This window comes from Callithrix jacchus, chromosome X (genome assembly GCF_049354715.1).
Source record: "Callithrix jacchus isolate 240 chromosome X, calJac240_pri, whole genome shotgun sequence".
NCBI classification, from domain to species: domain Eukaryota; kingdom Metazoa; phylum Chordata; class Mammalia; order Primates; family Cebidae; genus Callithrix; species Callithrix jacchus.
In genome coordinates, this window is record NC_133524.1 from 30,380,479 (window position 1) to 30,406,241 (window position 25,763).

The 25,763-nt window shown below is 36.6% G+C and overlaps 1 protein-coding gene and 1 pseudogene across 3 annotated transcripts in view; one reads left to right on the top strand and one right to left on the bottom strand.

Annotated features, from left to right (window-relative positions):
• The window catches only part of IL1RAPL1 (interleukin 1 receptor accessory protein like 1), a 1,361,951-nt gene that overhangs the window by 867,015 nt on the left and 469,173 nt on the right, over window positions 1–25,763 (top strand). The window lies entirely within an intron of this gene.
• On the bottom strand, window positions 2,056–2,174 carry LOC118150759 (5S ribosomal RNA; annotated as a pseudogene).

The following is a 25,763-nucleotide window of genomic DNA, read 5'->3' on the forward strand; positions in this document are numbered from 1 at the left end:
TAAAATCCGAGCTTATACAGTGGCTTACTCCTGTAATCCCAACACTTTGGGAGGCCCAGGTGAGAGGATGGCATGAGCCTAGAAGTTCAGGACTAGCCTGGGCGACGTAGTGGGACCTTGTTTCTACAAAAGATAAAAAATTTAGCCAGGCATGTTGACATGCACCTGTGGTCCCAGCTACTCAGGAGGCTGAGGAAGAAAGATCACTTGAGCCCAGGAGATACAGTTTGCAGTGAGCCGTGATTGCACCACTGTACTCCATCCTGGGCAAAAGAGTGATACCCTGTCTCAAAACAAAATAAAATAAAATAAGATGTGATAAGATACAAATAGATAAAATAAAATAACTTACACCAGCTTTTATTTGCCTCTATTCTTCTTCCTCTTCCTCTTCTTCTTCCTCCTCCTCCTCTTCTTCTTCCTCTTCTTCTTTCTTTCTTCTTTCTTCTTCTTCTTCTCCTCCTTCCTTCTTCCTTCTTCCTTCCTTCTTCCTTCTTCCTTCTTCCTTCTTCCTTTCCTCCTCCTCCGCTGCTGCTGCTGCTGCTGCTGCTGCTTCTTCTTCTTCTTCTTCTTCTTCTTCTTCTTCTTCTTCTTCTTCTTCTTCTTCTTCTTCTTCTTCTTCTTCTTCCTCTTCTTCTCCAAAGCATGTATTTCCTTTAACTTCTTTTCTTTCAATTTATTTTAGATGCAGGAGTACATACACAGGTTTGTCGCATGGGTATACTGTACCGAGGTAGTGAGCATAATCTCCAGTAGGTTGTTTTTTGACCTTTCCTCCCTGCCCTAAGTAGTCTTTAGTGCCTATTGTTATTATGTTTATGTTCATGTGTGCTCAAAGTTTAGCTCCCACTTACAAGTGAGAACATGCAGTCTTTGGTTTTCTGTTCCTGCATTAATTCACTTAGGATAATGGCCTCCAGCTGCATCCGTGTTGCTACATATGCTATGATTTTGTTCTTTTTTGTGCCTGAATTGTACTCCATGGTGTACTACACTTTCTTTATTTTATCTATCATTGATGGACACCTAGGTTGATTCCATGTCTTGCTATTGTGATTAGCATGGGTGAAGAAAATACAAACGCATGCATCTTTTTGGTAGAATTATTTGTTTTCTTTTGGATATATAATTAGCAATGGGATTACTGGGTTGAATAGTAGCTCTATTTTACATTCTTTGAGAAAATTACAAACTGTTTTCCACAAGGGCTGAACTACTTTACATTCCTTCCAATAGTGTATAAGCATTCTCTTTTCTCTGCAGTCTCACCAGCATCTGTTATTTTTTGACTTTTTAATAGCTGTTCTGACTTGCGTGAGATAAAATCTTATTCTGGTTTTGATTTGCACTGACCTGACATTAGTGATGTTGAATATTTTTTTCATATGTTTGTTGTCTTCTTGTACATCCTTTGACCTTGAACGCTTGACCTCAAAAGTGATCTGCCCACCTTGGCCTCCCAAAGTACTAAGATTACAGGCATGAGCCACTGTGCTGGGCCTTGTACATCATTTGAAACGTGTCTGTTCATGCCCTGTGTGGTTTTTGTTTGTTGATTTGATTAGGAATCTTAAGTTCCTTATAGATTCCAGATATTAGACCTTTGTCAGAAGCATAGTTCGCAATTATTTTCTGCCATTCTATGGATTGTCTATTTACTCTGCTGATAGTTTCTTCGGCTGTGCAGACGCTCTTTAATTAGGACCCAATTTTCAATTTTTGCTTTTGTTGAATTTGCCTCTATTCTGAAAAATCCTGTCATGTACCATGAATATTTTGTTATAGTAAGTTAGTTAACACGTTTGAATAATTAGCTCAACATCGGGAAATATGGACTACTGCCAGATGGATACAAGAATATATACAAAGAGAGTTGTACTCGTTGGGCAGTGAAGTTGCACACACATTGTTCAAATGGGTCCTTGGACCAAGTCAAATCACATTGAAGTAAACAATGGTTGGTGATTAGATTAGGATGAAATAATATTATAAAATCCATAAAAGTAATTGCATAAAACTTTTATTTTTTTCTATATTTTAAAATTTTATTTCATAAGCTGACACCACTCAGTATTCCCAGGCGGTCTCCCATCCAAGTACTAACCAGGCCCGACCCTGCTTAGTTTCTGATATCAGACAAGATCAGGCGCATTCAGGGTGTTATGGATGTAGACTTGTATAAAACTTTTAAATGGCAAAACCACAATTACTTTTGTACCAACCTAATAAATAGTTTCTCTTTATTAGGACATGCCAATATAATAATTAGCCTTTTTCTGGTCAGTATGGTCTAGATCAGAGATGAGACAACTTTTTTTTTTTTCTGAGACAGAGTCTCACTGTGTTGTGCAGACTGGTCTTGAACTCCTGGGATCAAGTGATCCTCCTACCTCAGGCTTCTAAAGTGCTGAAATTACATGTGTGAACTACCATTCCAGCCTCAGAAAACTTTTTAATGTAAAAGGCTAGCTACTAAATGTTTTCAGTTTTATGGGTCATGTGGTTTGTGTCACAACTACTCACATTCATGCTTTATAGCTTGAAAGCAGTCACAAATATTGAGTAAATAAATGCTTATAGCTGTGTTTATATAAAACATGATGGGATAGATTTGGCTTGTGGTCCATAGTTTGCCAAACACCATCTAGACAACATAAAGATTCAAAGGAGGAAGATAAGACATCAAATTGGGGCAATGAGAAAGTATTTCATTGAAGAGGTAGCATTTGCTATTATTCTTGAAGGCTGGGAGAATTGTGGTAAGCTGACATTGTGGAATGATTTCTGATGGAGAGAATGTGCATAGTTTAAGAAATTGAATTTTTATGAACATTGAGCATTTCATTATGGCAGAAATGTAGGCTCTGTGGTGAGGAGTAACTGAGGATGACTTAGGAATGTGGATTTACTCATGTTTTAGAGCTTTCCGTACCAGGATAAGGAACTTGTACCTAGCTTGACAGGCAATGGTAGACCATTAAATAGTTCATATCACAGAGGGATTTGGTAGAAATCACACTGGAAGATAGTCATTCTAGGAGTGGTGTGTGGAATAAATTAGAGAAGTAAGGGATTGTAAACAAGGGAGCAGATTAGAAGAGTATCATAATAGCTTATAAAGGAGACAATGAGGGGCCCTACATAGTCAGGTAAGAGGATTTCTAAATAAGAGGCTGTTGAGGTGAACTATAACATTCTAAAAATTATTTTTAATTGACAAAAATACTGTATATAATTATGTACAGCATGTTTTGAAATATGTATACATTGTGAAATAACTAAATCTAGATAATTAATATAAGCAATACCTCAACTACTTATCACTTTTATGGTGAAAACACACAAAATCTACTCTCAATAATTCTAAAGAATCTAATACATTGCTAGTAACTAGTCATCATGTTGTATAGTATGTCTTTTGAACTTATTTCTCATATCTAAGTAAAATGTTATATCCTTTGACCAACATATTGCCCCCAACACCCCTGGTAGCTACCATTCTACTCTCTGCTTCTAAGACTCCAACTTTTTTAGATTCCACATATAAGTGGGATCATGAGTATTTGTCTCTCCTTGGCTGTAATGTTTTAAGGATTAACAACTGGGAACCTAAATTATTTCCAAGTTTTAGTCCCACCATATGCACTAATAGTTTTAACTGAGGCTACCTATTTCCTGTTTCTAGAAAACTATTCAGTAAAACAACTGTCTTCTATATACTCTGTCTTTTTCCTAAGTCATTTATCTAGGGACTAGAACCCTGCCTAGATCTCTATACCCAGTGCTTCAAGCCATACTATCTTGTAATATTTGCCTGTATGAATTTTTAAGTAGCAAAATCAGCTCCCCTGAGATTAGTTTATGTCTCCCCACCTAGAGTCTATTGCATCTTTGGTCTTTGCTCAACTATCACTGGAGACATTCACATTTGCTGGGTGGCATTGTACTGACCCATCATATTGATTTGTAACATTTAACCTGTGGTTGGGCAAATTCTTCCTGCAACTATTGTATCCCACAATGTCAAACAAACATCAGGTCCCATTTCTACTTACTCCAGCTTCTTGTAAGCAACCACCCATATGACAAGCCTGATTGCTGAGATTTGCCATACTTCAGCTCTTTTTTTAAAACCGAGGAGTAAGAAATACAGACATTTGAACTACTCCTACTTGTATGTGTACTAATACCACTATGCAACTTGTCTGTTAATATTATTACAGACAATTGGAAATTATATTCAAAATAGTTAACAGCCTGGTCATTGACCCATCAAAACAGTTGCCAGACATAAATAACTGCTTGCCTACCAACTAGAAATGTCAGCCCTGCCTGTGACACAGAAGAAAGCCTTCACAAAACACTAAAGAGAAAAGTTAAAACTACAAAACATGCAAAAGAAAACATAAGAGATAATCTCTGTGGCCTTGGAGTAGACCAATATTTCTTAAATATGACACAAAAAGCATGAACAATATAAAAATATTAATGTTAAACTTTATCAAAATCAAACACTTTTTTTTCTTCAAGGGATATTATTGAACCAATGTAAAACCAAGCCACAGACTTGGGAAAAGTATTTTCAAAATATAAATCAGATGAATGCTTTTATCTAGAACATAGAAAATGCATAAAGCTTGATAATAATAAGAACACCACATTTAAAAAATAGCAAAATCTTTGAATAAACCCTTCTCGCAAGAAGATATACAAATGGCCAACAAGCACATAAAAAGGTATTCAACACCATTAATCATTAGGGAAATGCAAAGTAAAACCACATGGAAATACCAGATTGCACCCACTAGAATGGCTAAAATCCAAAAGATTGACAATACTAAATATTGGCAATGAGGTAGAGAAACTAAAATAGTTACAGATTGCTGGTGAGAATCTAAATTGATACAGCCACTTTGGAAAACACTTTTGCAATATATTTTTTAGATTAAATATACAAATATACTCTATATGTAACTATATATAGTATATGCACATGTAACTATATATAGTATATGCACATATAGCTATATATAAATGTACTATGTATATATGTGTGTTTGCTGCATGAAACCTAGCAACTCCATACCTAGATATCTACTCAAGAGACGTATGTTTATACAAACGCTTGTAATTTAATGTTTAGACTAGCAGTACTCAGAGTAGCCCCAAACTGTAAACTCCTCCAAATGTTCATCAACTAGTAAATAAAACAATGTTTATATGCATACAATTTAATGCTATTCTCCCCCCAAAAAAATAGACTACTGATATATGCAAAGACATGGATTGATCTTATAGGCATTATACTGGGTGAAATAATTTAGACACAAAAGTGTAGATATTTTAATATTTCAATTATATGAAACTTGTAGAAAGAATAAAATTGTAGAGACAGAGACCAAATCAATAGGGGTTCCTGGGACTAGGAGTAGAATCAGAGATTAGCTACAAATTGGCATGAAGAAACTTTGGGGTGGTGGAAGTGTTTTAAAACTGGGTTGTTGTGATAGTTGTGCAAATATATAAATTTACTAAAACTCATTAAACTGAACATGTAAAATGGATGAATTTTATTATATATAACAAAGCTGTTGAAAGCATAGAATATTGTTATATGGGGAGATATTTCTGTTTAAAAGGTGATTTTTCTATAAAAATGAAAATTTCTATGAAATTCCATCACAAGGATTTTATAATGTCTAAAATATAAAACTGGCACAAAGGAAACTTTTTACAGTGAAACTATGTTCATAGTTTTCAAGGGAAAAATAGTTCCATGAAATAAATTATTACTTGGGGAGTTTTTTCAATACCACTTGTCACCAGCATTCTCACTGGCTTATAAGTTATAATTGCTCTGTGATAAAGGCATATGTTTTCCTTCTCTCTTATAAAAATTTTAATGAGAACTTGAAGTGAACTCTCACTGAACCTATTTTCATTCCAAAATCTTATGATTTTAATCTTATGATCCTCTTGGGACCTGGCACTATAGTCTGAAACAGCATGAATACTTCATAATTATTCCTCCTGTTTGTAGAAAACACCATGAGCATCCATCATTCCCTCTCTCCCCTGCTGCCTCCAGGGAGCCACAGCCTCTAGCAAGGTCAGTAATTGCAGTTTTGGTTGACAGTTCCAGGCCAGCTGAAGCAAACCCTGCTGGTGAAGACTAGTCACAGTGGATACTGACTGACTTCCCTTCCTTCTCTCACCTCATAGTTTGGCCTCAAAACTCTTCCTTCGTGATGTGATAGATGGACTTGAATTATCCCATGAGAGGTTCCCCAGTACAGAGGAAATGAATAGTTTCTCTACAGCCATGTGCATATGTGTCTGTTGGTATTTGGGGGACAATTGGTCTAACAATCCTAGGGTAAATTAAAGGTCTTTCCCTTGTGGATAAGGAAAAAGGCTGTATTGGAGCTTGATGTTTAATATTGTTTGGCATCTCACATCTCTGTAGACAAACCTGCATGAAATAAAAAAATAAAAAATAAAAGATTCAACCATGTGAATTAAGATGGTGTTTTGGAAGTAGATATGCTTCATTTGGCTAACACTGAAAATTCTAATGACAGATTTGCAAATAATTAAGCATTATTTTTTTACTTTATTTTATGACAAATGCATAGGGAGATTCACAGAAGAAATCCTAAAGGAATGCCACATGCTTTATTAAAAAAACCCACATCGTGAATCCAAATAAGGATAAGCAAATAGCCTTCATAATATGAAATATTGAATTGTGTAGCTTTAGGAAAAAGAAGATAAACCTTCATATGAATGGCTGGCAAATTCCAGAAAAGAAATGCCGTTCAAAAGTGGTATAATACTTTTAACTCTCTAACTTCTCACTGTGTGTTTTACTCATGGTGCAGACCATGACTAAAGTACTGGCAGAAACAAACACAATTAGGCATGGCATACTGTTTAGATACTGAACTAGTCTAGTATCTTTAGGTTTCAAGTAAGTCAGGTTTCTTTTGTCATTCTTTTTTATGCTGGTCCCTGGTTTCTAGACTTACTTGGGGTTTAAAAAATGTATTTGCTTAAGAATAACTTAATTACTCATTCTGGATAAAAATTTAAAGGAATATATTAGAAGACGTAAGTGAAATATTAAAATTAACTGGAATCATGACCCCAAAACTCTTTGACACACCTCTCATTATGAGGTAGAGTGTGAGCAGCCTTACAATTACTCCACTTAATAGAATCAAGTTGATGTGATGTTATGTAACTTCTAGGCTAAATTAGAAAATGTCATTTAGCTTCTACCTGATTCTGTTGGGAGGCATATTCTGGGAGAAACCAACCACCATGTAAAAAACTATCCTGTGACCATCATGTTGGGGAGGCCCCATGTAGAAATTTCAGTCAATGGTACCGGCCGACAGTCAGCATCAACTTTCAGGCCTGTGAGTGAGTCATCTTGGATGATCAACCCAGTCCAGTCTTTAAGTAACTACAAACCTACCTGATATTTAACTCCAGTCTCCTGAGAGATGCAAATGAGACCTCCTCAGCCAATTCCTTCTCAAATATTTGTCTCACGAAATTTTAAGAATATCTTTAATATATTTATAATAGTAAAACTATTATCACTCAGTAATTTTGATAGTAGCTATATATTTATTTTGGATATTCAGTTGTTTATGCTTCTATTTAAATAATTATTGAATTTCTATTAGGAACACTTGTTTAATCTATCTTCCATGAGTTTTAAAAAGCCTAAATCATAGTCTTTGCCTTAGAAGAATATAATTGTTAGTGGAGTAGATGCAAGATCATCAAGTATCAAAACTCTGGAGCATACCATTCACATATAGTATATGCATTCATTTATAGTCTATGTAAATGGTCTCCCTCAAGTTGTACAATGGGATGTCACTGGAAAGGAAAGAATTACTTTAGTAATAAGCGTTTTTCTTTTTTTTTGAGACGGAGTTTTGCTCTTGTTACCCAGGCTGGAGTGCAATGGTGCCATTGCGGCTCACCACAACCTCCGCCTCCTGGGTTCAGGCAATTCTCCTGCCTCAGCCTCCTGAGTAGCTGGGATTACAGGCACGTGCCACCATGCCCAGCTAATTTTTTGTATTTTTAGTAGAGATGGGGTTTCACCATGTTGACCAGGATGGTCTCGATCTCTTGACCTCATGATCCACCCGCCTCGGCCTTTCAAAGTGCTGGGATTACAGGCGTGAGCCACCGTGTCCGGCCCCAGTAATAAGCGTTCTTATACTGGTAAGCTTCTCAGGATTGACATGTATGAATGGCAAGGAATACTACTAAATTTTATACTTTTCCAACCCTCTTTACAGTACTCTGTTGTTGACAGAAGTGAAAAAAAATTAGTTAGAATGTAAAAGTAACAAGGCATTTTTAACGGAATCTAAAATGTTCTGTCGTAAAGACACAGGCACATGTATGTTTATCATGGCACTATTCACAATAGCAAAGGCATTTAATCAAACTAAATACCCATCAATAGTAGAATGGATAAAGAAATGTGCTACATATATGCAATGGATTACTATGCAGCCTAAAAAAGAATGAGACAGTGTCCTCTGTAGCAGCATTGATGTACCTGGAGGCTATTATCCTAAGCAAACTAACATGGCAATGGAAAACCAAAACCTAATGTCCTCACTTATAAGTGGGAGCTAAACTTTGAGTACATATGGACAAAAGGAAGGGAGCAAGAGACACCAGGGCCTACTTGAAGATGAAGGGTGGGAGGAGGGTGAGGATGGAAAAACTACCTATTAGGTACTATGGTTATTACCTGGGTGACAAAACAATCTGTACGCCCAACACCTGTGACATGCAATTTACCTGTATAACAAACCTGCACATGTACCACTTAACCCAAAATAAAAGTTAAATTAAATTTAATACAAACTAAAATCAAAATTTTAGTCTGGGAGTGGTGTCTTATACATGTAATCCCATCACTGTGGGAGATCAAGGCAGGACAATTGATGAGCCCAAGAGTTTAAGACCAGCCTGAGTACCATAGTGAGTCCCTGTCTCGACTAAACAATACAAAAATTAGTCAGACATAGTGGCATGTGCCTGTGGTCCTGGGTAATTTGGAGGCTGAGATGGGAGGATTTCTTGAGCCCACAAGTTTGAAGCTACAGTGAGCCATGTTCATGCTGCTGCACTACAGCCTGGGTAACAGGGTGAGACCCTGTCTCAAAAAACTTTTATATTGCACTCTATGCAATAATTTGTAAATGCATATGCTATACTTCTAATGCTTTTAGACACTTCAATGGGTGTCATGAAAGTACGCCAAGTTGACTAACTATAAACTAATGGTTCCCAAAGGTACATTGAAATAACCTGGGGAGTTTTAACAACCAACTGATGTCTGGTTCCCACCCCCAGGGATTCTAATTTAATGGATATAGGACACAGAATGGGCATTGGGATATTTTTAAAGATCTGAAATTGTTTTAATGGACAGCTACAATTGAGAACAACTGATATGTATTTCTCCTTTTAATTCAGTATTCTCAAACTCAACTGTCCATATCTGTGGAACTTTGCAAAATATCAGTGACTTGGTTCCATTTCTAGAGATTCTGATTTAATTCATCTGGGGTAGGTCCTTTTGGAAGTTTTTAAACTGCTCACTAGATGACTGTGATTTGAGGTCCACCAATAGGATGCTCAGACTGGGTTTACAGATGAATGTTTTTCTGCATATATGTGTCACTAAGCCTCAGTTACCACGTCATTACTATTGGGACACAGCTAAGGTTGCAAAATTCAGCAAATAAAAATAACTTTGCTTGGATACGTTTGACTTTCAGGTAAACAAGAAGTACTTTTTTAGTGTATGTCTCATGCAATATTTGGGACATACTCTAAAAAGTAAGTTTTTCTATTAAAATTCAAATTTAACTAGATATCTTGTATTTTATCTGGCAACCCTAAATATAGTATAGTTTAGGCAAAAGACAGGAGAAGGCCCAAATAATGCATTATATGAAGTGTGGGACCATGATGGTGTTCAATCCATGTTCAAGGACAGAACAAAAATGTTCTCATTGCCCCCCAACTATCACAGAGTAACCATTCTATCCCATAATACTACTTCCAGGTGGTCTCATCTGTAGCATACCTATTATTTATTGAGCAAAAGCAATGGACAGATGTAGGAGACAGAAAGAAAAAACCCAAAGCCTCCTGTCCCATGAGTGTTAAATCTATTGGCAGCATAAGCTGAAATCATGAGACTGAATCTTATGACTTAAAAAAAGACAAAAATCCTGTGGGTTTCTATTGTTTTTATTTATGCAATTTCTCAAATATTTTCATATAATTATAGAAAAGGAAAAAAACAGATTAGTACTGAAGTTCTGATTACTGGCTGAACTTCATAGCCTTAGCAGCCATTGTCAAACTGAGAGATTCTATCACCTTTGTAGTGACAGCCAATTCCCTCAGTTACACAGCAGTTGCTGGCAAATATAATCTTCTCATATTTGGCAAATTCTTGCATTTCTGAAGCTCTCTTTTGAATTGGTTCTTCTCAACAATGCTGTGAAGTAGCAGGGAAGTTATGACATCCATTATATAACTAAGGAAAATTAAAATCAGAAAAGTGTTGCCTTGACCTAGAGTAGTATTTCTTCATGTGTGGTCCTGGACAAACTGCCTCAGCATTACCTAGGAACCTGTTAGAGACAAAAATTCTGAAGCCCTACCCCAAACCTACTGACTTAGAAACTGGAGGATAGGCCTACTAATTTGTGTTTTAATAAGGCTTCTAGTGATTCTGTTGCATGGTCAAGCTTGAAAACCCCTGCTTTCAGGGAATGTGTTCCCAGATCAAACATTGCTAATACCAGTGTTTATTTATTTAATTTATAGTTTATTTTTCCCCACTGGAGTTTAAACTCTATGAGGTCAGGAATGGTGTTACACTGCCCATGTACATGATAAATATGTAGCAAATATTGCAAAATAAATTAATGAAGACTAGAATGAGTGAATGCGTGAATCCCACATGTGGGGGAGCTTCCATTGCCAAGTCTTGCCTCAAAAGAAGTGTGCTTAGTGGCGAGAGCCACCACATTAGGCCAATTCTGCTGTCTTTATTTCTGCTTATTACTTTTAATTTTATTGTTTTATTATAAAAATTTAACTTTTTATATTGAATGATATTATTAATATGGAATTTTGTGTTCATGAAGGAAGTAAAGTTTGAAGGTAGCTGATTTACTGCTAATGGAAAGTGTTGGTTACTTTTTCCTTCAAAGCAGGAAAAGCAATGTACAAACAGGTAAGTGAAGAAAAAAATGCAAGTAAATCTCTTATCCAAATATCTACATTAATGTTGTTTGGTGGGTGAGATACTTCTGCAATTCTGCAGTATTAATTCATCCTTCTTTATTATGCCTGCCAGAGGTATAACACTGATTACAGTATGTTTTAGGGAAAACAATTCTCCTAGGCATAGTGGTGATAATTCTTTGACTTTTTTACTTTGCTGTCTTGGCTCATCACAGTGACCTTTAATTCATTTTCTCTTGTCTAGTCTGCTTTGCAGACACTACGAAACCACTCTGTGGTGTCTATTGAGCTAAAGTCAATTAATCACAGGGTGACTTTTAAAATCAAGATTAATAATAGGTTATTTCATAGCCAGAATGCTTGATTAAGATGGGCACATTTGTGGTTCCCCTCATGTCTAAAACTAATTTAGCCAAGTTACAGTATCTCAGGCAAATTTTTCTCTCTTATAATTTTCCCAATGAGAACTGCTCAGTTTAAATGGACTTTACCAAGCTCCCATCAGGGGTTCTCAGAAGGGTTACACAAAATCACTTTCCTTGGCTACTGGGTACTCCTAAATGGAAGCATCTTTGTGAAGCCATGTAGCATTGGTACCTCTTCACGAAAAGTGGGGGGAGTACGTGAGAAAAACACAGGAAGTCTGTCTTTAAAGATAATAACATCTGTCTCCAACATTTTACACAACTCAGCCATGCCCTATGTGGGAACAAAAGAGTTCTCTTTTCTCTTTATTCTTGTGCCAAATTTTCTCTTCCTATTGGCCTAAATCCACTAATGTCCTTGGTGGGTGGATCCTGGTGTATTAAAAGATTCATAGCATTTCATATTTATATTCTGCTTAACAATATGATGGTACACCTTAGCAGTTTAGCAAAATGGCAAATCTGTTTGCTTAATAAACTATATAATGTGCTGCATCATCAATTTGATTTAGCCGGATGAACGAAGAGAACCAGTTGGCACTGATGAAGTTGAGTTTTACAGGTCAATGCACCATCCATATTAAGGAAATCCAGGACAACTATGTACATATATATTGTAGCTAGAGGCTGGATACATTTTGTACAATATGTCACTTGCTGTTATAAAGGAAAAAATATAAGCTTGGGTACAACTACCATAGAAATCAATTTTTAGGTCTTATTTTACTTCTGTCTTTCTATTCCCCAGGTGTGCCTTTTCCTAGCATCTCCATCCTAAACATAATTACCTTTGAAGTACCAATGTATCTCTGAGTGGATGACAAATTCCAGACTCTACTCAGAAAATACAGTGCAAATCCTGGTATAACATAATGGAATTACCCAGAGTTGTTATAGGGCTAAATATTTTCTGCTCTACTCTCTTGAGATCCTAGCAAAACCCCTTCTTGGCAACGTTGGCTTATTGAAAAGGGCTAATTTATTTGGCATTAATCAGAAGATATATGCTATCTCTCAACTCGACTCTCTCAGCAATTAAAAAAAAATTAATTTAGTGAAAACATGGGGTAGCTTTATTCTATAATAGTAATATGGTTCATGATATGGAGACTGTAGAAACAAGATTATACAGCTGAATTTCACTGTAAGAAAATTGTTACCTCTTTAGTACTTTGGGAGAAAATCTTGTCCAGTTTACTGGAATTAATATTTATCTTACCTGTCAAACTGTGGTACCATCCAAGTTTCACCCAACTATCTGGAACAGACTAATTCGAAGTACAATTTCCCAAGTAATGTTTTATTCTGTAGTACCTCTATTCAGGGCAACACACCCATATAGGACCTCTCCCATTGCTAGTTTAGTCATGTGAAAGAGAATACCTCTTGTTATTGCAAGTTATTTCATCATCTTCTTGCTAAAGGAATGTCTCACTTTCCTAAGTCTCTAAGATCTTTTATTGGTCAGATTTCATACAAGACTTTGTGTTCTACATTTGTGACCTAGGGAATTTAAAGCTTTTTACTTCTAGTTTACCAGAGGCTGCTGTATGTGGCCAATCATAAACTGATAAAAAAAGTAAAAAATAATAATAGTTATGGCTTATATAACCTATCTTTCTCAATAGTTATTGGACCATGATAAATGATACCTCAATACTAATTACCCCTTCTACCAACATCCAATATCTCTTATCCCCATTATAACCAAGCATCTCTTTTTCTTATACAATTTTGTTAATGGAGATACAATTCACATACCATAAATCTGCCATTTTATTTTTAAAATACTCTAAATTTTAAATTTATTTTATTTTAGACATAGGGTCTCACTCTGTCATGGATGCTGGCGTACAGTGGCATGATCATAGCTCATTGCAGTCTCAGACTCCTGGGCTCAAGAGATCCTCCTGCCCCAGCCTCCAAAGTGGCTGGAACTAAAAGTGTGCATCATGCCTGGTTAATTTTTTTTTTTTTTTGCATAGAAAGGGTCTTCTCTATGTTACCCAGTCTGGTCTTCAACTCCTGGCCTCAAGTGATCCTTTTGCATTGGTCTCCCAAAGTGCTTGGATTATAGGTATCAGCCACTGTGCCTGGCCTATCATTTTAAACTGTACAATTTATTGTTTTTATATATATTTCCACAGTTATGCAACTATTATTACTATCTCATTCCAGAACATTTTTATCACCCCCAAAACAAACCATGCAACAGTTCACCAAAAAGTGACTGATGCAGGTATCAATCAATAGAAGCTTATTTAGCCAAAGTTGAGAAAGCACCTGGGAAAATATAGAAATCACAGGAGAATCTGTGATCTGTGCTTTTTCCAAAGAGGGGGTAGAGGAACTTCAGTATTTGAAGGGGAACGAGTAAACAGGAGGGAAAACAAAAAGAGAGAGGGTAACCCCTGAGGGAAATGGTTAAATTCTAGTGAGGCTCTGTTTAGCCTCAGTAAATCTACATTTTACATGTGAAAAGAAGGAATAGAGGAAAAAGTCTATTAGTCATTTGTCTCAGGGTAGGCAGAGGATTGATAAACAGTCACTAGAGTGAATCGGCAACCAACAGAATGGGAAAAAATTTTGCAGTTTACCCATCTGACAAAGGGCTGATATCCAGAATTTACAAAGAACTCAAACAGATTTACAGGAAAAAAACAAGCCCATTCAAAAGTGGGCAAAGGATATGAACAGACACTTTATGAAAGAAGACATATATGAGGCCAACAATCATATGAAAAAATGCTCATCGTCACTGGTCATCAGAGAGATGTAAATCAAAACCACACTGAGATACCATCTCACGCCAGTTAGTATGGCGATCATTAAAAAATCTGGAGACAACAGATGCTGGAGAGGATGTGGAGAAAAAGGAACACTTTTACACTGTTGGTGGGAGTGTAAATTAGTTCAACCATTGTGGAAGACAGTGTGGCGATTCCTCAAGGCCTTAGAAATAGAAATTTCATTTGACCTAGCAATCCCATTACTGGGTATATATCCAAAGGACTATAAATCATTCTACTATAAGGACACATGCACACGAATGTTCACTGCAGCACTGTTTACAATAGCAAAGACCTGGAATCAACCCAAATTCCCAATGAGGATAGACTGGATTGGGAAAATGTGGCACATATACACCATGGAATATTATGCAGCAATAAAAATTGATGAGTTTGTGTCATTTGTAGGGACATGGATGAATCTGGAGAACATCGTTCTCAGCAAACTGACACAAGAACAGAAAATGAAACACTGCATATTCTCACTCATAGGCAGGTGATGAAAACTGAGAACACATGGACACAGAGAGGGGAGTACTAAACACTGGGGTCTATTGGGGGGAAAGGGGGGGGCCAGTGGGAGGGGGAGGTGGGGAGGGATAGCCTGGGGAGAAATGCCAAATGTGGGTGAAGCGGAGAAAGGAAGCAAAACACACTGCCATGTGTGTACCTATGCAACTGTCTTGCATGTTCTGCACATGTACCCCAAAACCTAAAATGCAATAAAAAATTTAAAAAAATAAAAATAAATAAACTGGCAATTGACATTGTCAGAGAGAGGTTTAGTAGAACTGGGTTTTAGGGCTAGCTTATAGGAAGGGTACGTATCTTGGAAGAGTTAGGCACTCACAAGGCAATTCTTTGTGAGCAATTTGTGAGGGAGGCCATCTGGGGAGACATGTCCCCTTCTATAGTTGTGGGAACCTGGCTTAAAGATGAGGCTTTGACACAATGTTGCAGAATTACAGCTATGTGGAAGCAAAAAGGAAGGCAGCAGTGTGTCATTCAGTTCCCAAGCTTAACTTTGCCTTTGGCATAGTAAGTTTGGAGTCCCAAGATTCTATTGCCTTTCACATATCCATTAACAGTCACTCCACTTTCCCCCTCCCCCCAGGCCTTGGCAAACACTAATCTACTTTCCATCTCTATGAATTTGCCCATTTTGAATATTTCATATACATGAAATCATACAATATGTCACTTTTTGTGTCTTGTTTCTTTCACTTGTCAAGTTTTCATGGCTCATCCATGAAATGTCTCAGTACTTTATTAGTTTTTATAGATAAATAATATTCCATTGGGTATACCAAATTTTGTTATGCAGGCATCAGTTGATGTAAATTTACAATTAATTTCATTTTGAGGCTACTATGAATAATGCTACATAGCCAGTCATCTTGATCGAGTTGTCTATACTCATGATCTTTTTCTCCTCATTTCCTATTTACTCTTCAACCTACTCCAGTTTGATTTCTGCTCCAATCACTTCCCTAAAATGGCTGTGTCTGGTGTCACCAATGATGGCTATGCAACTAAATCCTACCCATTTTTCAGTATATGTTGCTACCTGTATCTCACAGCTCTAAATTGACAGTGTAGTATAGACCACGTCCTGTCTTTCCTTGATATTTATGAAACTACACTTTTCTGGTTTTTCTCCTATCACCATGGCTGTTGGTTCTGTGTCTCTTTAGCAAACTCACTTTTTTTCTTTGGCTAATAAATGTGGGATTTACTCAAGACTCATTCCTTGGGCACCTTTTCTTTTCACTCAGAAGTCCCTTTCTCGGTAATTTCACCTCCACCTATGGCTTCAACAATCATGTATGTGTTTTTGACTACAAATTTATGTTTGTAAGTTAGATTTTGGAGCTACATATCTGTATGTTCGCTGGCATACTTGACTAATTGAATGGTACCTTTAGTCAAGGCCAGACTAATTTATTTACCCTGAATATGTAACCGTTATACAGTTTTTATTTTCTTAGAGAATGATTTCCATTACTGACTCAGCTTGAGAAGGCACAGAATTTTTTTAGAAGTCTTTCTGGTGGATAATAATGAAGTAGTTAACAGCTCTGGACAATGGCTGCCTGGATTCAGATCCAAAGTCTACACATACTACCTGTGTGAACTTGCAGAAGTCACTTAACCTTTCTATGTCTGTTACCTCATCAGTAAGATACTTTTCAGGGTTGGTGAGATGATCACATGAAATTTAAATACAATAAAGATTGTGAAATCATGCTTGGCATGAACTAAATACTTCAAATGCTCACTATTTTCCCTCTGCCTCATCTCCCATCTCTAATTCTTTTCTTCAAAAGTAGTTCTCAAATTCCTCAGCTCTCCTCCACTTCTACCACCCTGGAACGAACTACCGTCACTACTCACTTAGATTGTTTGGTGTCTTCCAAAATGCCTAACCTTGGCTATATGTTTTCAAAACACAGATGTGACCATATTAAAAATTATCCAACAAGCAGACAGCCAGATGGACACGGACACACACACACACACACACACACACACACAGCTTCCCACTGCTTTAAATAAAGCTAAAATGTGTAGCCTGGCTCTTTTATTAGCTTCCTAGGGCTACTATACCAAAATACTACAGACTGGGTGACTTAAACTATGTAAGTTCTTTTTCTTTTCTTTTCTTTTCTTTTTTTCTTTTTTTTTGAGACGGAGTTTCGCTCTTGTTACCCAGGCTGCAGTGCAATGGCGCAATCTCGGCTCACCGCAACCTCTGCCTCCTGGGTTCAGGCAATTCTCCTGCCTCAACCTCCTGAGTAGCTGGGATTACAGGCACGTGCCACCATGCCCAGCTAATTTTTTGTATCTTTAGTAGAGACGGGGTTTCACCATGTTGACCAGGATGGTCTCGATCTCTTGACCTCGTGATCCACCCGCCTCGGCCTCCCAAAGTGCTGGGGTTACAGGCTTGAGCCACCACGCCCGGCCTGTAAGTTATTTTTCTTACAGTTTTGGAGACTAGAAGTATGAGATCAAGGTGTTGGTGGGGTTGGTTCTTTTTGAGGGCCATGAGGGAAGGATATGTTTTAGGCTTCAGTCTTTGACTAGTAGAAAGCCATTGTTATCTTCTTGCTGTGTCTTTTCACATCTTCTTTCTCTATATCTCTGTGTACAAATTTTTCCTTTGTAATAAGGACACGAGTCATATTAGATTAGAGGCCCACTCTATTCTAGCATGACCTCATCTTAACTAATTACATTTGTAATAGCATTATTTCCAAATAAGATCACATTCTGAGGTACTAGGGATTAAGACTGCAATATATAAATCTGAGAAGGATGGAACACAGTTCAACCTATCAAATTTGATTAGTCTTCTGCCAGCCTTTCCAGCTACATTTTTACTCTATGCTTTCTCAGTCTCTCAACTAGCCATCCACACAGTAGCCTTCTTTAAAATGGGCCATGATCTTCCAACCTTCCTAGACCTGTCTCTAAAAGATATTTCTTCCACTAGAGCACTCTTCATTCCATCTCAGTGCCCTGCCACCCCCTCACCGGCCCGGAACACAGGCCATTTTGCATGACTTATTTCTGTTCATTCAGATTTCAGGTCAAGATCACTTAGTGAGGAGTTCTCTTATCTTCTAGGCTGGATCAGTTGGATTATGAATCTATCAAAGAATGTAACCCCTAAAGCATTTATCTTGCTTTGTAATTGTACATTCATTACATGTCTTTTTTTTTTCACCCTGCCTATTTCACCCTGAATGATTTGTCTCACCCTTTGATCTACAGATCCTTTTGAGTATATGACAGGAACTCAATCAATATTTCTTAAATCCAAACATTACTTAAGTATTGTTATTTTGGCAAATCAAGATCTTTACTATTCACTGTAAACAGCTACTTTTTTTCCTGTGATTTTTAACACCTCATTTCCTCTAATGATGTTGCATGTAGCTTGAAATCCTTTCACTTGACTGCATCCTTTTACTTGAGGGAAGGTTTAAGAAAGGACACATTTTTCATTAGGTGTTCTATTCCCAACACAGAAAAGTTGATTTAATAGTTCTTCTTTGTTAGATATTTATAATTTCAACTGATTATTATGTTCAAGGTGATTTACAAGAATAACAGACAATTGGAGTCAAACCATATTTCTATCCCCTGAAATCCTGACCTATCTGTGTTGGCTAATTTGTATCTATGTGTGTATACATTTTTACTTTCTCAAAGGTCTGTAGAATTCAGTCTCTAAAAATGTAATTGAATGTGAAATTTGTAACTAGAACCAGAATTCCTTAGTAGGAATACCAACTTCTACACTTACTAGCTATGCAACCTAGAGTAAACTGCCTGAGGAAGTAATAGTATTTACCTTGTAGCTTTACAGTAAAAATTAAAGGAGGTAGTATTTATGTCTGGCATGGGGTATATTAGACCATTCTTGTGTTGCCATAAAGAAATACCTGAGGCTGGGTAATTTGTAAACAAAAGAGGTTTAATTGGCTAGATTTATAAGCATGGCATCAAAATCGAAGCTCAAAACCATAGCAAGAAGGTGAAGGAGGAAGCCTATGTATCACATGGTCAAAGGGGGAATAAGAAAGAAAGAAGGGGGAGGTCCCGGACTCTTTTAAACAATCAGAGCTCAGGTGAAACTAACTGAATGAGAACGAACTCATCACCAGGGGTATGGTGCTAAACTGTTCATGAGACATCTGCCCCCATGATCCAATCATCTTTCATCAATGTTGGAGGCCCTACCTCCAACATTGGGAATCACATTTCAACATGAGATTTGGAGGGAACACACATCCAAACCATACCATGTGGTAAGCACCAGGTGAGTGTTAACTAGCAGAAGGAGGAGGAGGAGAGGAAGAGAATAAATAGAATTAATAGGACTAGTAGTGATATATGTAAAGAAATATTTCAGCAGTTAGAATGTCATGGTTTATCTTTTTCTATGCCTCGTAAGAAAGAAGTATTTTTTGGTAACCTTTGCATCCTAAGGACATGGCACCATGCCTGTTAGGTGCTCAGTAAATATTTGTTTGATGAATATTAATTCAATAATTTATTCTTTCATTTCTTAATTCATATACAAAGAGTTGCTTCTATTGTTTTATATTTAGTTGTTTATGCCTATTGTACCAGTGCTTATTTATACTACACTGAAGGTCTTGAAAAACATTACATTTTAAATTTTGTTTGGGTGTTGATTTGGACTCACTGAGCCTCTGAATACATGCCTACTTGAGACAAGTATGTAGGAGGTTCATTAGTTCTCAAATAGAGTTGATATATATTTTACAACTTGAGGCACTCCTGCTTTTTGCATCTATGTGTGAATTAGCATATAAAGATATGAGTAATTGTTTTAATGAAAATTTCACCTCTGCACCACTCTACCATGACTTCATTGTGAATGCAATTAGGTTTGCCATAGCATTCTCCCTGTGAGCCTGTAGATAAGGCATGGAAAAATGATTTCTTTTACTATAATCCTCCTGCTTAAATATGATAGGAAAGCACCAAAGAATTTAATACCATTAATGTTCTCTCTGAACTGAAACTCCTTAAATCACAAAATATCACATAATGTCTTTTTTTATTAAAATGTTGACATTGTTTAAAAATGTGCATTTCAGAGCAAGTTTTATATGCGTTCTTACAACATATGGACATATTCTTCATTTGGTCTTTCAATTAGTATGATGATTAAGACAAAGTGCTTATTTCTGCTTCTGATGTGATATGTCCCTACCACTAGTCACATGTTTCCTATAATAATTCATCACACATTTATGAAGTGTTTTTTTTACATAGTTTCTTTTAAGCTTTCCTTTGATATATATCTGATGATGGAGGCCTACATATAATAGAGAAGTTTTCTTTTGGAAACTTACCATGACCATATTTTAGTTTCATTAGGAAGAAAGGTAATTAAAGAATGGATTTTTAAGAATAATTTATTTTAGTGTTGTTATACTTGAATACTGAAGCACTTTAGGACTCATAAGGGCATCTGTGTCTTGCATAATAAAGCAGCCAAGATGGAGTAAAACATAAAAGCAGGCATCAAGGTCATTACCTAATCTGGATAAATGAGCCATCCAGATGCCTGAAGGTCAAGGATTGAACAAGATATCTCAAGGTACCCACAAATTCTATGATTTCATGTTATTAGGCTACTGAGTATAACAAGGGACAAGATGGCCATTTGGTTGGAAATCATGTAGAATTACAGGTTGGCTCATAATAAAGGCAAAAACAATGTGTCAGTTAGAATTTCAAGAGTAAGTGGAGCTAAAAGTATTTTGTGGATGGCATCACCCCATCTTATTTTTTTCTTGAAATGGAGTCTTGCTTTGTCACCCAGGCTGGAGTGCAGTGGCATGATCTTGACTCACTGCAATCTCCGCCTTCTGGGTTCAAGTGATTCTTCTGCCTCAGCCTCCCAAATAGCTGAGATTATAGGCATGCGCCACCGTGCCTAGCTAATTTTTGTATTTAGTAAAGATGGAGTTTCACCATATTGGCCAGGCTGGTCTCGAACTCCTGACCTCATGATTTACCCACCTTGGCCTCCCAAAGTGCTGGGATTAGAGGCGTGAGCCACCACGCTCGGCCACCTCATCTTTTATAAGGTAACTCTATACATTTTTCTTTGTGTATTTGTATTGTAAATATATGGTTCTATTAACATACTTGCCGTGTAACATTATTGTCATGTATTTATGTGATCTAAATTGTTATAGGGAAGCCTTATTTATCTGTTCTCTGTAGGACCTAGCAGGATATCTAGTACAGTATGTATCAATAGTCATTAAATTAATGAACTAATGAATTAAGTGTTACACCACATCAGTAACAAATGACAAGGCCCAAAAGATTATTTTATTCCAAGCATTTGATGCCTTAATATTAACTGATTTTTATAGCCCATTATACATTCCAAGAGGCCAAGGGCAGTACTTATCTGCATCCCTGAACTTAACACATTACGTGAAACATAGAAGACACTCAAAAACACTTGAAAAAACAAACCAATAATTGCAATAATAGCTTTCATTTATATAGCACCTCCTATGTGCCACACATTTTTCTATGCGTTTTAAGTACATTTATTCATTTACTTTTTACCCATATTCTTAATTAATGCAAAATATGGGCTCTCTGCATGGTATAGATCAGCTGCTCTTTCAGTAAATCTGTGGCTTGATTTGAAAATGGAAAAAATAGGATTGATCTCCTAAAATATTTTGTGAATATTATGTAAGGCAGTGTTTGAAGCATGCTTGGCCTAGTGTCTGGCATAGCAAAAGTGTTCAAGATATTTTTACTGTTAAGATTATTATTATTGCTGCTATTATTAACCATCTCCTCCAATAGTTGGCATAAGTCAGGTTGTACAATTCATAAGACATGAATAGAGAAAGCTAATGCTATTTGTGTAACCAGCTATTTGGTGTGTTTACATTTCTGCCCATCATCTCTATACCCTTGTAAGCACACTCCATCTTCCAAGTATTTCTATGTTAGATGACATTTAACGATATATGTAGATGCTGCAGATTTGGTTACATCGAAAACAGCAATAGCTAATACATCTTCAGTGCATCTATATGCTAGTCACTCTTCTAAATACTTTATATATATTAACATAAAAACTCAAAGAGGTAAATGGACTATTATTATCCCCATTTTATAGAAGAAGAATGTGAGATACTGAGTAGTTATGAGAAGTTACATGACCTTTCCAGGGTCAACAAACTAGTAAGTTGAGCAGCTGGTAGGTGAACCCAGGCAGCTTGGCTACAGAGTTCCTATGCCATGTTGTTCAGTACATTTAAAACTTCAGTACCCAAAAAAGAAATCATAAACAAAATTTTAAAAACAGATGGCAGAGTAGGAAGTTGAATTTAATAGAAAAAATTCTATGCAAAATACATAAAGATTTCAACAAACCAAAAGAACCAACTGCAAGTAATTCACAGAAGAAATACAAATAGTTAAAAATAACCAAAAAACATCACTAGCCTTTAAAGATATGCAAATTAAAACAAGATAATTTTACCCTCACAAGCAAAAATAAAACAGAAAGAAAAGAGAGCAAAACAAAAAAGAAACGCAAAAATAGGAACAATTGTTAGTATTACCTACTCAGTTTTTACTTGATATCTCCACAAGGATATGCAATAGTTATCATAAGTTTAGCACACCCAGAATTAAGCATCTGATTCCCCTTCACACCTGCTTCTTTTGCAGACTTCTCTATTTCAGAAAATGTCAGCTCCATTCAACTAGTTGTTTAGGCAAAAATCTTTAGAGCCGTTTTTGACTCCTGTCTTCCTCACAACTTACATGAACCCATGAGCAAATCCTCTCAGCGACATTTTCAAAATGTATCCAAAATCCTGCCATGGAGTTCAGTACCTCCACTCTTGCCTCTGTCATCTTGTGGCTGGATAGCTGTGTTCCCCTGTTACCTCTCCCCCTGCTTCAGTCCTTGCTCCTATAGTCTTCCACTCAACAGCCAGTCAGCCAGTCATTCCTTTATAACTCAAGACTGATAATCTCTAGTCCCTGGTCAGAAATCCCCAGGGATTTTCCACCTCACTAAAAGTAAATTTAGAGTCCTTACTATGGTTTTGGAGACCTTGCAGACTCAACCCCATCCCCTTCTTCCAGCCCTGCCTCCTGCCTCTCTCATCACATTTTCCAGCCCTCTTCCTCCAGGTCCTTCTCTCCACTACAATGACTACTTAATCTTTCTTATAGATGCTTTCTCATCTGCTTTCCTCTGCCTGGATTCTCCTCTTAGAGCTCCATGCAGTTCAAATCACTGCCTCTTTGTCTCAGGTCACTGCCTGAGTAGAGCTTCCCCTGTGGACTCTGCCTGAAGATAGCATCCTGTCCTCACACCCTTCACTGTCCTCCATTCCCTGCATTATTTTGCTTCATCCTACTTAATATTTCATATATTTAAATTGTTAATTTGTTTATTCTCTTCTCACCCCTTACTCTCCTCCATTGACTCTAATATGTGAAAGCAGGTTTTTCTCTCTCTCTCACTAATGCATTCCTAGCATTAATCTTTAGCATGTAGTATCTTTTAAATGAACAAAAGAATATTCAGCATTGGCTTGGTATGATGGCTCACATCTGTAATCCCAGCACTTGGGGAGGACAAGGTGGGAAAATTCTTTGAGCCCAGAAGTTTGAGACCAGCCTGGGTAACATAGCAAGAACGAATCTCTACGAAATACAAATAAAAATAATTAGCAGGTGTGGTGGCACATGCCTGTGGTCCCAGCTACTCAGGAGGCTGAAGTGGGAATATTGCTTGAGCCTGGGAGGCAGAGGTTGTAATAAACCATGTTGCGACACTGCACTCCAGCCTGGGTGACAGAGCAAGACCCTGTCTCAAAAAAGAAAAAAAGAAAAGAAAAGAATATTATACAGCCATGGGAATGAATGAGCTACACTGACATAAAACAAGGATGGACTGGCATAGAGTTTAGTGTTTTTCACAGCTTTCTTAGAGGATTACTTGACACTACCTATGGCAATTTATTTATTTACTTTTAAGTTTCAATAGTTTGGGAGGTACAGGTGTTTTTTCTGGTTACGTGAATTAGTTCTGTAGCGGTGAATCCTGAGATTTTAGTGCACCCATCACCTGAGCAGTGTACACTGTACCCAACATGTAATCTTTTATCCCTTACCCCTCCCACTGTTCCCCTCCTCCCCAAAGTCCATTATATCAGTTTGTGTGTCTTGCATCCTCATAGCTTAGTTCCCACCTATAAGTGAGAACATATGGTATTTGGTTTTTCATTTCTGAGTTATATCACTTAGAATAATGGCCTCCGATGCCATCTAAGTTGCTACAAAAGACATTATTTCGTTCCTTTCTATGGCTAAATAGTATTACATGGTTTATATATACTACATTTTCTTTATTCACTCTCTGGCCCATGGACACTTAGGTTGGTTCTATATCTTTGCAATTGCAAATTGTGCTGCTATAAACATGCTCATGCATGTGTCTTTTTCATATAATGACTTTTTTTTCCTTTGGGTAGATACCTTTACCTGTCTCTTGTTTGGCTTCAAACCAACAACTTGACAGAAATCAATTTTTCTTTTTCTTCCTATGTTCTCTCAATCATTAGCAAATATTCGATGACCACTTCTTGTCCAAACTCAATTGCTTTATTTCTGTTCTATATATTTCTGACCATAAAACCCCATTTAGTACTGTTGATATCAATATTTACTTTTGGGAAGGGTAATAAATATTGCTTCCATATATTATCTAGTAAATTAGTTTATGGAATAGTTAGTTGAAACAATATATATTGCTTATAAATATTGACTAATAAATTAGACAGTTTACTGAATAGTTAACTGAAGCAATATACATATGCATGCCTTTATATGGATCTATTTATGTACAAACTACCAATAGAATTTGGACTTACAACATCAGTTATGACCAAAAGAATGTGTCAGTCTGGCCTGATCTACCCCTTCTCTTCTGATACCCTTCTATGCCGATTCTTATTAAAAATAATAAAATTATTTTAAAAGAAAGGCAACAATTCTACTCATTATATCTCATTAATGTTGGCATTTTTGCCTTTCATGGATATAGTTATACATAATAACTTTAATAATATGTGTAATCAAAGTTTCAAACTTTTCCAAACTGCCTATTTTTGGTGGGGAGAGGTAGAATATGTGTAATAAAGGTAATCCATATTTTATGTATAAAAGTAAACACGAAGTAAAAATCAGTTGCAATCTCATCATTTCTTTCTTTCTTTCTTTCTTTCTTTTTTTTTACCCCAACCTTTTGGCACCTGGGACTGGTTTTGTGGAAGACAATTTTTCCACGGATGCAGGTGGGTGGATGGTTTTGGGAGGAAACTGTTCTACCTCAGATCATCATGCATTAGCTAGATTCTCATAAGGAGGGCTCAACCTAGATTCCTTGCATGTGTGAACTGCCATGCAATGTCATCATTTCTACATATCTCTGAATAGTTTGATGTTTATTATCTTCCTTTTTTTCCTTATTTTATCTAATGGAATCTATTTTACAAACTGATTTTTTAATATAGTACATAATGGTTATTGTTATTAACATAGTTTACTATTACATATACTTTTACCCTATCATTTTCTGGCTGAATGAAAATGACATTTTTAACTTTGAAAAAAATTTTTACTTGCTCTGGCAGCT